This window comes from Muntiacus reevesi, chromosome 19, assembly GCF_963930625.1.
Source record: "Muntiacus reevesi chromosome 19, mMunRee1.1, whole genome shotgun sequence".
Lineage (NCBI taxonomy): Eukaryota > Metazoa > Chordata > Mammalia > Artiodactyla > Cervidae > Muntiacus > Muntiacus reevesi.
Window position 1 is genome coordinate 16096964 of NC_089267.1, and position 17830 is coordinate 16114793.

The following is a 17830-nucleotide window of genomic DNA, read 5'->3' on the forward strand; positions in this document are numbered from 1 at the left end:
TTATAGGTCAAAAAATGTAGAAGTAAGTAACTCTACCTAAATTGTAATATAAAGTCAGAACAAGAATTATTTGCACAGAATCTAGCATAGGTATAAAGGGAAAAAAAATTCTTAAATAAATAATTGCATGTGATTCTAGCAGTTGGAGGTTTCTTAAACTCATCAGTCTACCTCAAAAGTCTTTAAATTATCATGGGAGCCTCAACACTTTTCCCTATCTTCACTGAAGTCAGGACTTGAATATATCTGATGATCAAATGCTCAGGACTACCCTTTGATAAATAGAAAATACTATGGAAGATTTTACAAAACTTATTTTATCTGAGAAGTATCACTAAGATAGCAAAGTTAGGATAAATACCCCTAAAGGTGGTGAATTTTTGCTGGGTGTGAAAATTATCTGCATTTTTAAAGTAATGAAACTACTGAGCTTATAATGACTTATCTTTATGTCAAAAGTACATTCCCCCCAGTTCTGACGTTTATGCAGTCTTGCTCTCCTAACCTTTTAATCTGTCCCACAATTCTCTTTATTCCCTTTCTACTGTAGGAGCAGCAAGCCTACATTTCTGACTGTGTAGGAATTGGAGGTCACATCAAGCTGTGTGACATGCTTGAGTGACAAAATAATGGCATGAACCCAGGGACTCTGGAATCATGGAAGAGATATTTATTGCTTAGCAACCCAGACTGATGTCAAGAGTTTTGCTAAATGCAGATGGTGAGTAGGACTGTTGAAAATCAAAATTACTTTGCTATAATTTTTTAAAATTGTTCTTGACAAAAAATATTAATTAATTTACCCATTTATTTGTTTGATTGATTGATATAAGAGCTTTCTGGCCAAGGACTAAAGTGGCAATTACAGTTAGGTAAAGGACCATAGAAATAAAAAAAACCTCAGGAGATAAAAACACCCACAACTTCTCCTGGAGGATAATCTGCATCTCTGAAATGATATTCAAGTGCATTTCTCTTTTCATTGTTGTTACTCAATCTGGAAAGCCAAATGGTCTTTGAAAGCACATTGAAAATAATGTTATGTTTCTTAAAAACTATGTTTATCAACAGTACACATTCAGTCCAGACATCATACTTACTATTCCATGCTAGAGGCCTTTGTTTACAGGAAAAGTGGATAAATGATTGTATTGCTAAGGTGAGTTTCAATGGTTCTTGAATTAATTTCAAATATGCCACGGAGATCCTAATATGAAATATGAAACATTTGTTCAAATGAGAAGTATATGTCCACTTATGTCATAATAAAAATCACATGTGCTGCTATGAGGAGGGATTATTGTGATGACATACTTTATCAGTTTTCATATACCTGTAAACCACCAAAAAAATGGAGAAGGAGCATTTATTGTTGATAGTTTAGATATGACATTTTGAGGATAAGCCACTATAAAGTGGAAGGCTCCAGTATGAGGGCAGTATTCCTTTCTCAATCATAAACATTGGAATATTTTCTATTTTCTAGTTAGCAGGATGATAACATTAGGAAAATAATAGACAATATTTTGGGTAATTACCAGTATGGTTCAGGCCAGCAATAAAGGGAGATGTTTTATCTCAAAAACTAGCTGGATACAAACAAATCAGAATACTCAAGTAACAAAGCTGATTTCTTTTAAAAACTGGACACAAGAGACAGAAAAAGAAACATACTTAAAATAAGGCCACATTTTCAGTGGTTTTTTTTTCCCTGATTTTTTCTTTCTTCTCTTCTTTTTTCTTCTTTCTTTTTTTTGATCTGTATCTTTCTTTCTCCTTTTATTCTCTTTCATTTTGTTTGTTTAATCAGGATTTCAATTTCTTCTTCAATCAGTTTCAGTGCTTCGTATGTCTCTCTAGGAATTTGTCCCTTTTACTAATGTATCTCATTGGTTAACATAGGATTATTCTGGTATTCCTATATTCCTTTTTTTTTTATTGCTGTAACACCAGTAGTAACATTCCCTCTTTCATTCCTGATTTTACTAACTTGAGTCCTTTCCCTTCTTTTTGGTCATTCTAGCTAAAGGTTTGTCAATTTCATTGATCTTTCAAAAAACAAACTCAAGCTTTCATTGATTTTCTCTATTGTCTCTCTAGTTTATTTTCACACCAGTCTTCATTTTTCCTTCTTTCTGTGTGATTTAGGCTCAATTTTCTCTTCTTTTTCTAATGTCTGATGGTATAAGCTTGTTGAGCTAGCATTTTTTTTTTTTTTCTTTTTTCATTTAAGCACTCATAGCTACAGATTTCCCTAGAAGCATTCAGTTCAGTTCAGTTCAGTTGCTCAGTTGTGTCTGACTCTTTGCAACCCCATGAACTGCAGCATGCCAGGCTTCCCTGTCGATCATCAACTCCCGGAGCTTGCTCAAACTCATGTCCATTGAGTTGGTGATGCCATCCAACCATCTCATCCTCTGTCATCCCCTTCTCCTCCTGTCTTCAATCTTTCCCAGCATCAGGGTCTTTTCCAATGAGTCAGTTCTTTGCATCAGGTGGCCAAAGTACTGGAGCTTCAGCTTCAGCATCAGTCCTTCCAATAAATATAAGCGTTATTTTCTTTCAATACCCAAATTTCAATATGCTATGTTTACATTTCCATATATCTCAAATTATTGTCTAATTTCTCTTGTGATTTTTTCTCTTTTTTTTTTAGGAGCTTGTTGCTTAATTTTCACAAATTTATAGGTTTCTGAATTTTCTTCTGTTATTGAGATCCAATTTCATTCCATCATGATCAGAGAATATTATTTGCATTACTTCAACCCTTTTACATTTATTGAGATATGGTCTATCCTGGAGACTGTTCCAAGTGCACTTGAGAAGAATGCATATTTCTCTGTCGTTGGACAGAATGTTCCATATCTGCTAGGTCTAGTTCATATATAGCCTTGTTCTGTACTAATATTTCTTTGTTTATTTTTTGTCTAGCTGTTTTATCCTATATTGAAAATGGTCCATTGGAGTCTCTAATTATTATTCTTCAATGGTCTATTTCCCTTTCAATTCAGTTTTGCTTCATGCGCCTTAGACGCTTATATTAGAGGCATGTGTGTTTTACTTGTTTTCCTTCTTGATGGCTTGTCATTATTTCATTATCATAAAAGTGTCCTTCTTTACCTCTAGTGACAATTTTTGTTTTAGAGTGTAATTTGTCTGCTATTAATATAACTACTCCAGCTCCTTTTTAATGTTTGAAGAGTATATCTATTTTCATTCTTTTCTCATATATTTGTGTTTTTAAATCTAAAATGATATCTCTTATACCCAGCATAAAGTTGGATGGTTTTTTTTTTTTTGGCATTTTATTTTTTTATTTTTTTTTCATTTATTTTTATTAGTTGGAGGCTAATTACTTTACAATATTGAAGTGGTTTTTGCCATACATTGACATGAATCAGCCATGGATTTACATGTGTTCCCCATCCCGATCCCCCCTCTGGATGATTTTTTTATAAAACTCTATTATGCCAATATTTTCCTTTTAGTTGTAATATTTAATCCTTTATACTTTAATGTGATCACTAATAAGATAGAATTTAAGTCTGCCATTTTATTTCTTTCTTTATTGTTCTGTCCCTCCAATATCACCTTTATTCAAGTTAAGTGGGTATTTTCCAGTATACAATTTTATTTCCTTGTTGTTCCTTTAACTATATATTTTGTAGCTATTTTCTTAGTGGTTTTCCTGGGAATTAAAAGTAACAGTTTAGTTTATAAAAATCTAGTTCAGGTTACTACCAAGTTAATTAAAATATCATACAAAAATTTTGTTTCTATACAATGCACTTTCTTTCCCCTCCTTTATGTTCATATACAAATTGCATGTTTATATATTGTTTACTACCAACACAGACTTACAGTGGTTGTTTATGCAGTTTTATTTTAAGTTAGTTTTGAAAGAAAATGCCCAAAGATACATTTATATTTTTTAGAAAATATTTACCTATGCGGTAATCATTACCATGCTCTTTATTTCATCATTTGGGTTTGTATCACTATCCAGTGTTCTTCCATTTGATACTGAAGGATTTCCTTATAATTTCTTATAGGGGAACAGTGGAGGTCTGCTAACAATGAAAGCTCTCCGTATGGTTTATCTATGAATGTTTTAATTTCTCCTTTATTTTTGAAGGATAGTTTTGCTGGAGATAGAATTATTGGCTAAAGGTCTTTTTCTTTGCTGTTGTTTCTATTCATTGTAGTTGTTTGTTATTGACTTTTCTTCACTTATCTTTAGAGTATGTATTCTTTGTCATGTCTCTGAAGTTTCTGTTCAATTGTATTAATAGTCAGCTATGTGAAGAAACTTATGCATGCATGCAGCCTTCTCGAGCCTCAGAAATATGTCATGCTTATGGTCAGTTCATTCTCCAGATTATCTTAACGTTACTGTTTTAGTAAGCCTATTGTTTGCTCGAACTGTTAACCACCATCTCAGGCAATCAGAATATTTAACAATTTTCTCCGATTGTTTTTGAATGTCCCCAGAGAAAAGGCTATTCTCACTAGGAGAGTTCCAAGTCAGGTCAAGTAAAAATAGACTTGCCAGTAACAACCATCAGACAAAACAATGAGAATTCTCTGAGAATGGGTCTTTGGAGGCGCTCCAGTCCCATTGTGCACTTCATGCTGTCAGGCTGCTGGTTCTCACCATGATTATGTGTTATTTTCTTTTAAAGCTACCACTGAGTTTGGTGGGAGGGTATGGGAATAGGGAAAGTTAAAATGCTGCAATGCTTACTGCTTTTACTGATATTCAGCTGTTTTTACAGATTCTGTCACGCCTTTGGTTAATATCTAGAGTTCTCAAAAAAACTGACAATTTTTGCATTGTTCTTATTTTATGGAAGGGAAAATATTCAGAGGTCCTCATTCCACTGTGTTTGCAAATATTTTTAGTTTAGATTAGTTTGTTTTGTAATGTTTTTAAGCACAGCATCAAATCACACAGACTTCAGTTTCCCCTAATACTGGGATCTACTCTACAACTAAACACTAAGGACAATAATGAGCACCACAATAGCTAGCGTTTACCAAGACCTTAGTTATAAATATCAAGACCGTTCATAGTTGTAAATATTTTTCTTCTTCTTCAGTCTAATGCTCTCCCAACTGAGCTATTTCGGCTACCCATAGTTGTAAATATTTTTATGTTTAATAAGTCTTTTAAAAGATTATTGGAGTATAGTTGATTTATAATGTGTCAGTTTCAGATGTACAGCAAAGTGAACCATATAAAGATATATATATATAACGAGTCTTTTAAAAGTGCAATTCAGCAGGCGTTCTCAGTATCACCTTTTACAAATGTAGAAGCAAAGGCATGAGTGACTTGCCCATAACCATACAGTAAGTGGTAGTCAGGAATTAACCTAAAAAAGCCTTTACTCTCAAGTCCTTATGCTTATCACACTAAAACTAAAAATTGAAGCTTCGTAAAAATGTCTTAAGTTACCTGGCTTTCTTATATAGAATGACTTCCTAGAATATAAAGGGAGAAGGAAGAAGAAATATTTTTTATTTAAAAGTTAATTTGGACAGCTATTCTCAGATATGGGGTTTCTCTGGTAGCTGAGCTGGTGAAAAATCTACCTGCAACTCAGGAGACCCTGGTTCAATTCTTGGGTTGGGAAAATCCCCTGTAGAAGGGATGGCCTACCCACTCCAGTATTCTTGGGCTTCCTTGGTGACTCAGATGGTAAAGAATCACCTGGAATGCAGACCTGGATTCAACTCCTAGTTTGGGAAGATCCCCTGGAGAAGGGAATGGCTATCTACTTCAGTACTCTTGCCTGGAGAATCCCATGGACAGAGGAGCCTGGCGGGCTACAGTCCATGGGGTTGCAGTGAGTCAGACACGACTGACCGGCTTTCACTTTCACTCTCAGATACATTTATAAAAGATGTCCAGACTGCTTATCAGAAAGGAATGCATCAGTAGGACAGAATGAGGACTGAGTTAGAGCCTCTCTGGTAACCAGGGCAGTGTACTGCTCCACTTTGTCCGCTAATGCACCAGTGTGTATAAGTAGCTACAGAAGAAGGCAGACACAACCCCTCACTTTGGACGTTGCTTACTGCTTACTCGTAGATTTTTAAAATTAGATTCTTTTAACCACCTATGAGATAGAATCCGTTCTTTCAGGCAATAAAGTAGAAACTCTAATAGATTATGCAAACTCTTGAATATATGATACGCAATGTTCTATATACCTTACATTCACTGACATTTTTCCCATCACAACAATCCTGTGAGATAGCTGTTAATATTTTTGTTCCCATTTTACAAATGAGAAAACTGAGGTAGAGAGAAATTAAATAACTTTCCAAACTCAAGTGAAAGAGCTGAGTTCTGAATGCTAGAAAGTCTAACTATAGACTTATTTTTTACCATTACAGTAAACTCTAGAGGCTTGCAAGACCACTTCCTTGGAACCACAAAATGCCACATGAAAAACGTCATTTTTTTAAAACATATATTAAGCTATAAAATAAAAATTTCAATTCAGTAAGATTAGTTTTATGTCAGGATGCCTTTTAATCATGTCTCAATTGAATGATGCACTTCATATCAAAATTTCAAAAACACTATATAAAAACTTCAAGACCTCTCAAATCCTCCATTACCCTGGAGCTATATATACATAGGACATCAGTTTTTTATAATTCAGGAGCAAAATTTTCCATGTGTCAGAGAGAAGAAACTCAGACATAAAGAGGGTGAAGGACTTTCCCCAGGTCACTCAGAAAGCTGGGGATAGAACTGAGTTGCATGGTAGGTTCTCCACCCAATTCATCCCACATGTCCCTGCCTCAATAATTCACTTAATAAGCATAGTTCCAACGGACAACAGAGTACCACCACCCCTGAATTAACTTATGCCAAATGCTAGAGCTTTCTCACAGCACAGAGAAACGCAAGTCAATTGTATGCCACTGATAAAACCATATACAATTAAGTACATATTTTCCAAAACAGAAGAATGCATGATTCATTTTCAGATAACCAGAATGTAAGAGACTGCTGTTGTCTTTCAATAACCCCATTTCCTTAAAAGGCGACTTCTTGTAAGTTTCACTTCTGTTCACTGTTTTGGCTTTAAAATGAGAGCAGTTTTCCATTTCCTAGTCTGATACTCCATGTATTTGAAACATCCTGTTCCCTTCCTGTGGCCATTTTGACCTTCATTGAAATTGTGAAATATTTCAAGCTCCCCTGAAGCTTTGATGTCCTTTTAGTTTTATGGAAAGCTTACTTTTAGAAGCTGTTTCATCATTATTTCTATCAAATTCTAAACTCAATCCCACCTCCATTCAATCCTTAGATTCTGGGCTAGCTAAGCTATATTGCATCTAGGCTGACTTTGATCATCATATGTAAGTTTCTTCAGAATTCTATTTTGGTTTCCTGATGCCCTTGCATATTGATTTCTTTGAATAGAATGCTCTTCTCACCATTGTTTTGCCCAGTTAATCAGTCAACCTTTGGCTTTCAGCAGTTGCTCCTTTTGTGAATATATCCCTGACCTTGCGGCTTCTGTTCATCACTGGATTTTCATGCCACATCATAATTCATTTATCATTTTGCTATTTAGCTGTATCTCCCAAACCACATGAGAACTCCTCTGAGGGAAAGGACTGAGATCCACTTGGCACACATTCATGGCATCTGATAAACACTAAGAGCACAATATCTGCTTAGAATTAATATATTGGTGAAATCAATTTAAAAACTTATCTGTTTGGAATAATGGAGTTGCTGCCAAGTTTGACTTTGTAAAACTCCAAGTTATAGAGTATTTAATGAAACAATAACTATGTTTAAGTGAATAGTTCTTTAGGTGCCAAATACAGTAAATAAGACAAATATGTAGGGAAATTAATTTCTAATAAGTCATAATTCATATATATTGTAAACCAGATCATTAATTCAAAATCTGTTTTATTTTTTTTATTAGTTGGAGGCTAATTACTTCACAACATTTCAGTGGGTTTTGTCATACATTGACATGAATCAGCCATAGAGTTACACGTATTCCCCATCCCGATCCCCCCTCCCACCTCCCTCTCCACTGATTCCTCTGGGTCCTCCCAGTGCACCAGGCCCGAGCACTTGTCTCATGCCTCCCACCTGGGCTGGTGATCTGTTTCACCATAGATAATATACATGCTGTTCTTTCAAAACATCCCACCCTCACCTTCTCCCACAGAGTTCAAAAGTCTGTTCTGTACTTCTGTGTCTCTTTTTCTGTTTTGCATATAGGGTTATCATTACCATCTTTCTAAATTCCATATATATGTGTTAGTATGCTGTGATGTTCTTTATCTTTCTGGCTTACTTCACTCTGTATAATGGGCTCCAGTTTCATCCATCTCATTAGAACTGATTCAAATGAATTCTTTTTAACAGCTGAGTAATATTCCATGGTGTATATGTACCACAGCTTCCTTATCCATTCGTCTGCTGATGGGCATCTAGGTTGCTTCCACGTCCTGGCTATTATAAACAGTGCTGTGATGAACATTGGGGTGCATGTGTCTCTTTCAGATCTGGTTTCCTCAGTGTGTATGCCCAGAAGTGGTATTGCTGGGTCATATGGCAGTTCTATTTCCAGTTTTTTAAGAAATCTTCACACTGTTTTCCATAGTGGCTGTACTAGTTTGCATTTCCACCAACAGTGTAAGAGGGTTCCCTTTTCTCCACACCCTCTCCAGCATTTATTGCTTGTAGACTTTTGGATAGCAGCCATCCTGATTGGCGTGTAATGGTACCTCATTGTGGTTTTGATTTGCATTTCTCTGATAATGAATGATGTTGAGCTTCTTTTCATGTGTTTGTTAGCCATCTGTATGTCTTCTTTGGAGAAATGTCTGTTTAGTTCTTTGGCCCATTTTTTGATTGGGTCCTTTATTTTTCTGGAATTGAGCTTCGGGAGTTGCTTGTATATTTTTGAGATTAATCCTTTGTCTGTTTCTTCATTTGCTATTATTTTCTCCCAATCTGAGGGCTGTCTTTTCACCTTACTTATAGTTTCCTTTGTTGTGTAAAAGCTTTTAAGTTTCATTAGGTCCCATTTGTTTATTTTTGCTTTTATTTCCAATATTCTGGGAGGTGGGTCATAGAGGATCTTGCTGTGATTCATGTCAGAGAGTGTTTTGCCTATGTTCTCCTCTAGGAGTTTTATAGTTTCTGGTCTTACATTTAGATCTTTAATCCATTTTGAGTTTATTTTTGTGTATTGTGTTAGAAAGTGTTCTAGTTTCATTCTTTTACAAGTGGTTGACCAGTTTTCCCAGCACCACTTGTTAAAGAGGTTGTCTTTTTTCCATTGTATATCCTTGCCTCCTTTGTCAAAGATAAGGTGAAATAGGTTTGTGGATTTATCTCTGGGCTTTCTATTCTGTTCCATTGATCTATATTTCTGTCTTTGTGCCCAAAATCTGTTTTATAATGTAGCTGATCTCTAATAATGAAAAAGCTAGTCTAGGCTTCACAGGTGGTGCTAATGGTAAGCTGGTAAAGAATCCACCTGCCAACTCAGGCGCCACGGGTTCTGTCCCTGGGTCAGGAAGATCCCCTGGAGTAGAAAATAGCAAACTGCTCCAGTATTCTTGCTGTGAAAAATCTCTAATGTGAGATACACAGAGATAAAAACTTTGATTTCCTAGGCAGGTGGCTTAAAAAACTGTTTATTTCACTTGCATTCCAAAATCTTAATACTTGTTGAGTAAGTAATTTTTTTCATTATGTGTTACTATTTTGACAAAAAGAATGATATTCCAAAATAAAAAGTTGTGTAAAAGAAATTTGGTTACAAGTATTCATCATCATTCCATTTTCCAGTGGTGTACTCTGTATGATGAGAGCATTTATAAAACAGGAGGAAAGCAAAAAGTTAAATTTAAACATATTTGACCCATAAAGTCTTTGGAAATATTTTATTATCTGCTACCAATCCGCTTGAAGTGTGCAGGTCTTACCAGCAAGAGTGTAAAAAACAAAAAAGAAATAAAGAAGAGAAACAAAGGCAAAATGCAAAATAATCTATTGCTGTCATGAATTTAAGACGTGTCAAGTCACTGGGAAAATTGTCCAAGCATATGAAGAGTTTTAAACTCACAAGTAAAACTACATTGTTCGAGAACAAAGTGTCATCCCATGTGAAGCCAATTTACTCTCCTGAGGTATCTGAATATTGTTACTCAGGGCACTGAGAGAAGAGTAAGCATACTTAAAGCTGTGTGGAAGAGATAATTTACCTCACTCACATGCATATTTTATTTAAAAGAATAGTTTCATCATTTCACTAAAGAAACAATTTAGTTACTATATCTCCTGCTTTACATGCTTTTTTTATTCAGTAGGTGATTGTCAGCACTTGGAAAAAAAAATAGATGACATTATCACATTCTATTTATATGCTCAAAATAACCTATTAGGATACTTGTGAGTATATTTTTAAAAAGAAAAGTACAAAAACCACCTGTACAGGGAGAAAAAGCTAACTTTTTCTTGCTTGAGAAAAATAAAAGATTAAGTAATATGCTTTAAAAATTACATATGATCAACCATTACCCAATCTGGTTTTCTTAGTACCTTTGGGCATTTAGCATATTATTTTTGTCTTCTCCTCATATTTATTATGTACTCACTGCATTTATATTTTAATCTATAATTATAATTAGGGCTCTTTACTTTTATATTGTATGTACCTACAACATGCTGTAATACATATACATTAGTAAGTCAAATGAATAAATAAAATGTAATTCTTTTGCTTCTTTTACTGATCTTACTCTCTGCAAACACAACTGCTGTTATTACTTATACTAATTATTATTATTTTCTCCCTCACTACAAAAAAGCAATCATATGAATTTTGTACTACATTTCGAAAAATCCAGAGACGTAGTTGAAATAAGTGACAGAAAGCTTTTTCACAGCAAGTGAAATTTGCTCAGTTGTATCTGACTCTTTGCAATGCCATGGACTATACAGTCCATGGAATTCTCCAGGCCAGAATACTGGAGTGGGTAGCTTTTCCCTTCTCCAGGGGATCTTCCCAACCCAGGGATCAAACCCAGGTCTCCCGCATTGCAGGTGGATTCTTTACCAGCTGAGCCACAAGGGAAGCCCAAGAATGCTGGAGTGGGTAGCATATCCCTTCTCCAGCGGATCTTCCAGACCCAGGAATCGACAATTCAAATATTATCTTGAGGAATAGCTCCTCAATGTTTGATATCTTTTTGAAAATAAGAATGAATTATGTGTCAACTTTGAAACAATCATTTTCAGAATTTTCCTTATCCTCCAGAATTTTCAGATGTAGATCCAAATCCTTCTCTTTATTTGCTGTTATGAAGACATAGATCTATCTTCAGACACAAGAAACAGGATAATAATACATCCCCTAGAGGAGGGCATGGCAACTCACTCCGGTATTGTCTCCTGGAGAATCCTGTGGTCAGAGCGGCCTGCTGGCGACAGTCCATGTGGTCACAGAGTCAGACATAACTAAAATGAATTATCACACACTCATGCACACACACTATTAAACTACTCCAATTTCAGCACTTTCCATGGAATCTCTCCACTTTAAAACCTCATTACTCTTTATATAACTCTAAGCAATTCATATGACACTAGCAACAGTTTAACCTATATATGTTTACATGCATATGCTTATATTACTGTAGATTTTGCTAGCATTTGGGGTTAAAGGCATGAAGAGTCTTTCATACCTCTTATATTTACATCTTTCTTAAAATAGCTCACATGAATTTATTCTATTTACCTATTTGTTATTTCTTAACGGAGAGCCATAGCTTCTTTCCAAATAATTAGAACACTTTTATGAATTTAACATTTTGATCTTCCTCTGCCTCATCCAGAAGGCAGAGACAATGCTTAACATTTCTAAACTATGCATTAACATAACTACGCATCTCCTTAACCCTACCTGGGAGCTGATTAATCTGAGCTGCCTATATGGAGATATTTATCTGACTTGATAGGAGAGTTTCCATAAGCAGAACATCTTCACTGTTGTTGCATAAGAAATGATGCCATTTGGGCTGGTGGGGGTGGTGAGCAGTGGAAGAGTTGAAATAGTTGGTGACAAACATTGGCTGCTGCTGGTGAAGGAGCCTTAAGGTAAATACTCAGATGCCTTCAGCTAGACAACAGCCGAAGAGGAGAGGAGTTGTGACAACTGATTCCCTGCAATGTCAGTCATGATTTTTGCACTTATTCTCACAACAATACGTGTATAAAATAATCCATATTTTCAAATCTATATTCCAAACATAAAAAAATTAGTTCTAGCTCTCCTCCCTCACAAATCAAATGAGTTTGTGATGTAAACACTAGTTTATACATCCATATTCATAAAAAATGGGACTCCCAGGTGGCGCTAGTGGTAAAGAACCAGCCTGCCAATGCAAGAGAAGTAAGAGACATGAGTTTGATTTCTGGGGCAGGAAGATTCCCTGGAGGAAGGCAGGGCTACGGACTCCAGTGTTCTTGCTTGGAGAATCCCTTAGAGGCGCCAGGTGGGCTACGATCCATACGGTCGCAAAAAGTGAGATGTGACTGAAGCAACTTAGCATGAACACACGCATGCCTAAAATTATATTAGAAAATGTCCACAGCAAGCTAATTTGCTAGTATGTTCATCCTTAATTTCATCCTTAAAGATGGTACTTTGTTCAGCTGAAGTTGAGGACAGCTAATATATGGTTTAGACTTGAGAAGTCCTCAGAGTTCAGTCACATATACAGCAGATGGCAGCTTTGAGACCTTCCATTGCAAAGGAGATTTGTCACAAGCCAATATTTAAGGTGACCGTATAGACACACAGAACAGTAGCATCCAAAATTTTATCCTTTAGGGGAGGTGAATCTGAAGCATTTTGCCTGGAATTTTTAAACTTCAGGTGGTTATAGTAGAAAGGAACTTAGGACTGAAAATAGGAATTCACAGCTGATATATCTGTCAGACTCTCAGACTTCCTCGCTCATCTCACAAACAGAACTCTTAACACTCAGGAATTAAGGACTTAGCCAGAATATAAAATATTTCTCTATTGGAGAATTGAAATCAGGTCAGAGAAAAGATCCCCACCTATCTGGCCATGTCTATGTAAATAGAACATCTTCACAGGTCTTCACTCAGGTGCCTGATCCCCTTCTTAGTGTCTAACATTTAAATATAAACACTAAGAGTAATCACTGTTTGAGGAATGCTTTAACTCAAGAAAATGTCTAAGATAATAAAGGAACAAATAAAAGTTAGGGAGGGAACAAAAGAAATTGTTATTAGAATCCTCAGGACAAGAGGTGGTGAGAAAAATATTCTACCCACAAAACAAGAACAAGGTTTTAGTTTTCTATTGTTGCATAATAAGTTACCACAAACCTGTGGCTTAAAACACTACAAAGTTACTATTTCACAGCATCTCTTTTCAGAGTCCTATATGGCTGCAAACTCATTTGAGGTTTAGGTCCTCTTCCAAGCCAATTTATTTTGGTGAAAGAGATCACTTCTTTCAAGGCTGTAGGACTGAGATCCCGCTTTTTGCAAGCCATAACCCAGAACTATTCTCATTTCCTAGAGACCACCCATCAGTTCCTTGCCAGGGTGATTCCCCAAAAGCATGACTGTTACCTATCTCCAGCAAGGAGTACAGCTCTCTGACTTCCTCTATCAGTGTTCATTGAACCCCTTTTGAAGAACTTACTAATTATTGCAAACTCACTCATAATCACCTTTTCAATTAACTCAAAATTTACTGTTGTTGTTGTCATTGTTCAGTTACTAAGTCATATCCAATTCTTTGCCACCCCATGGACTGCAGCATGCCAGGTATCCCTGTTCTTCACCATCTCCCGAAGTTTGCTCAAATTCATGTCCATTGAGTTGATGATACTATCTAACTACCTCATCCTCTGCTGCACCCTTCTCCTTTGGCCTTCAATCTTTCCCAGCATCAGGGTCTTTTCCAATGTGTCGACGCTTTGCATCAGATGGCCAAACTATTGGAGCCTCAGCTTCAGCATCAGTTCTTCCAATGAATATTTGGAGTTGATTTCCTTTAGGATTGACTGATTTCATCTCCCAGGGACTGTCAAGAGTCTTCTCCAGCACCACAATTCAAAATTATCAATTCTTTGACACTCAGCCTTCTTCATGGTGACTAGTGACCTTAATTACATATGCAGAATTATTTCACATAATGTAATATAATCAAGGAAACAATATGCCATCATATTTATAATTTCCTCCCACACTCAAGAAAAAGTAATTATATAAGGTATGAATGTGAGAGGCCAAGAAGCTTGGAGACCATCGTAGAAATCTGCCTACCATGCTTTGGAAAAAAAAAAAATCAGAAAACAAGAAACAGTTATTTATAACAAAATATCATTGCTAAACAAATTGCAATAGAAAGTTTGAAAGAATGATAAAGAAATAAAATCTTCAGAGAGCGAGAGAGAAACAAAGATGAGAGAAGAGAGTGTGAAAACTAAACCATTTAGCAAATTCAGCATTCAACAAACTGGAGTTTTATGTGAAATAGGAAAAAAAAAAAAAGTCACAGGAAAAGAGTTAAAGAAAGCAAGCAAAATAATTTTCCTGAAGTAAAAAAATATGCATTTCTAATAGAATTGACCTACAGTACCCAGTGAGAGGGCCTCCCCAGATGCCTCAGTGGTAAAGAATCTGCCAGTGCAGGAGATTCAGGTTCAATCCCTGGGTCAAGAAGATACCATGAAGAATATGGTAACCTACTCCAGTATTCTTGTCTGAAAAACCCCTTGGATGGAGAAGCCTGGCAGGCTACAGTCCATGGGGTAGCAAACAGTCGGACACCACTTACCAACTGAACAACAACAGCTCAGGAAGAGAGTAAAAACAGATTCAGTAGAACACATCATTTTGAGATTTTAGCATAGGATATAAAAAATCCTAGTCTCTAGCGATTTAAAAGAAACAAGTCATGAATAAAGAAGCAAGGCTGATATTTCTCAGAAGCAACACCACATGTTAAAAGCCACCGGAATAAATACTTTAAAGTTTTGAGGGAAAATGCTTTTCAAACTAAAATTTCACAGAGCCGGACCCTCATCACACGTCAGGACAAGGAGCGCATGAAGGAATTTTCATGTCTTCCAGGGTTCTGAACATTTACCTCCCATGACACATTTTCTGAGAAATCCAGAAAAACATTCTTCAGCAAATTCATGAGTCGAGGAAGGGAAAGACAGGATTCAGGAAATATGGGATCAAATCAAGAAGTCAGTGAAGGGGTTTCTCAAGATGCGTGTGCTCTGTCACTTCAGTCATGTCAGACTCTTTGCGACCCTGTGGACAGTAGCCTTCCAGGCTCCTCTGTCCATGGAATTCTCCAGTCAAGAATACCAGAGCGGGTTGCCATGCCCTCTTCCAGGGAATCTTCCCGACCCAGGGATCAAAGTTGTGTCTCCTGCATTTCAAGTGGATTCTTTATCCTTCAAGGTGAAAATAGAAAGTCAAAGTTGCTCAGTCGTGTCTAACTCTTTGCAATCCATGAACTATACAGTCCAGGGAATTCTCCAGACCAGGACACTGGAGTGGGTAGCCTTTCCCTTCTCCAGGGGATCGCCCCAACCCAGGGATCGAATCCCTCAAGGTAACAGGTTGGAATTGTTAGATAACAGTAGATTATGGAAAGGTAGTGGAGAGCTACAAAGTTAAATTTATAAATTAAAAATATTGAGACATCAAACCGGGAGTGGGTAAACTAAGGCAATTATTAGCAATTAATAATACCCACATATTTGTGCATTACCTTGGCTCTGGAAGAAGTATTTACATAAATATAATGAAAAAAGCAATGATCATTGATTTCATTCCAATTTCTGGAGAGATGGCTCAGATGGCAAAGCGTCTGCCTACAATGCAGGAGACCCGGGTTCAATCCCTGGGTCTGCAAGATCTCTTGGAGAAGGAAATGGCAATCCACTCCAGTATTATTGCCTGGAAAATCCCATGAATGGAGGAACCTGGTAGGCTACAGTTCATGGGGTCTCAAAGAGTTGGACATGACTGAGCGATTTCACTTTCACTTTCAAGAAGATTTCAAGGAACTAAATCTTCATCTTTATTATATAAAAGCAAAAGATAGAATCTAAAAATCATCAACCAAGAAATATTCTTAGAAAAATATTATTTGAAAACATATCTACAAAAACAGCTAACTCAAAACTGCTTGAGGGATGAGAGTAAAGTGGGAATGGCTCTTTCTAATTATTAGCTTTCTGTTATTATTTGACTTATGATAATGTGTTATATATTTTTTAACTTCTCAACCATATAGAACATGCATCTCCTGTAGCTGTTGGTTGCATCATAATTGTATTTCAGGTAATCTTTTTTTTTTCATTTTTTTTTATTAGTTGGAGGCTAATTACTTCACAACATTGCAGTGGGTTTTGTCATACATTGACATGAATCAGCCATGGAGTTACATGTATTCCCCATCCCGATCCCCCCTCCCACCTCCCTCTCCATCCGATTCCTCTGTGTCTTCCCAGTGCACCTTTGGAAAAAAAACACTATTGCAATGCTTTGGTAAATAAACACAGAAAGCTAAGCTTTTAACATGTAGAATGTTAGTCTACCCCACAATCAACCTAACAACTTGAAACTTCTTGATTTCCACTTTTTTCTAGTGCTGATTATGTTTTGTATATATCTTTATTAAGTATGTTAAGAAAAACCTACACTTGTAGCACTGTGACAGTATTAAAGCATTTTAGTTTATCTGATGTTAGTTATCTTTCAACAATGGTAATGAAAGCAGAATAGTCATTAAATACACTTATCAATTATTGATATTAAATATTTGTTCAGTTTTACAGATTAAGAAATTGAAGTTCATGAATTAAGTAAATACTCAGAATTATGTTTTTTTCCTTAGAACCAATCTTCTAACATTAGTATCATAGTATCTAACACTAGTAACATAGTACCTAACATTTCTTAGCACACCATGCTTTTTCCTGGATTGTATTATATATTTCATTTTATTTGGAATATCTAGATCATGTGTCATTTTAATAGTCAAGGTACTCTGCTTTTTATATGACATTTTAAAAAATTTTCAAATATATAACACTGTGTGCATCCACTAATGTCATTGTAAAAATCAGTTTCCTTGTTATATAATTGTAGGTAGGAAATATGTTTATATCTGATGTGTATATATATATATATATATGTATATATATATATATATATATATACTGTTTATGCATTTATAATTTTACTTCTAAACTTTGTTGAAAAAATACATGAACATATGTTTACTCTAGAGAGTTCTTCAATGCATTAGAATGCTTACCAGGCCTCTTAAAAAACTGCAAACAGCAAAAAGATCCACTATGTAAATCAAGAAAATAGGAGGCAAACAGTAACTGACTGACCTTTCCTTCAGCCCTTCCCCGCTTCACTTCAGAAGACTCCCCAGCTTTCACCCTGTCTTCAGGATATACTAAGACACTGGCACTGAGAGTTACTGGTTCTCTCTCTAGAGAGCTGCCAGATTTGAGATTTCCTTTGGATTCATTTTAATTTCTCAAAAGAACTCAGCCAGGAGCTAAGAAAGAAGAGAGATAAGAAGGAGACTGCAATAGTAGAAGATGATGACTTCAGCAGAAAGGAAAAGTAGTTCATTCTTTTTTAAACAAAATCTTCATGAATTTGGGGTGGTCATAAATGCATCCTAGTGCCGTACAAGGCGAATAAACAGCAAACACATAGTGATTCCAAGATGGATCCCCAAAG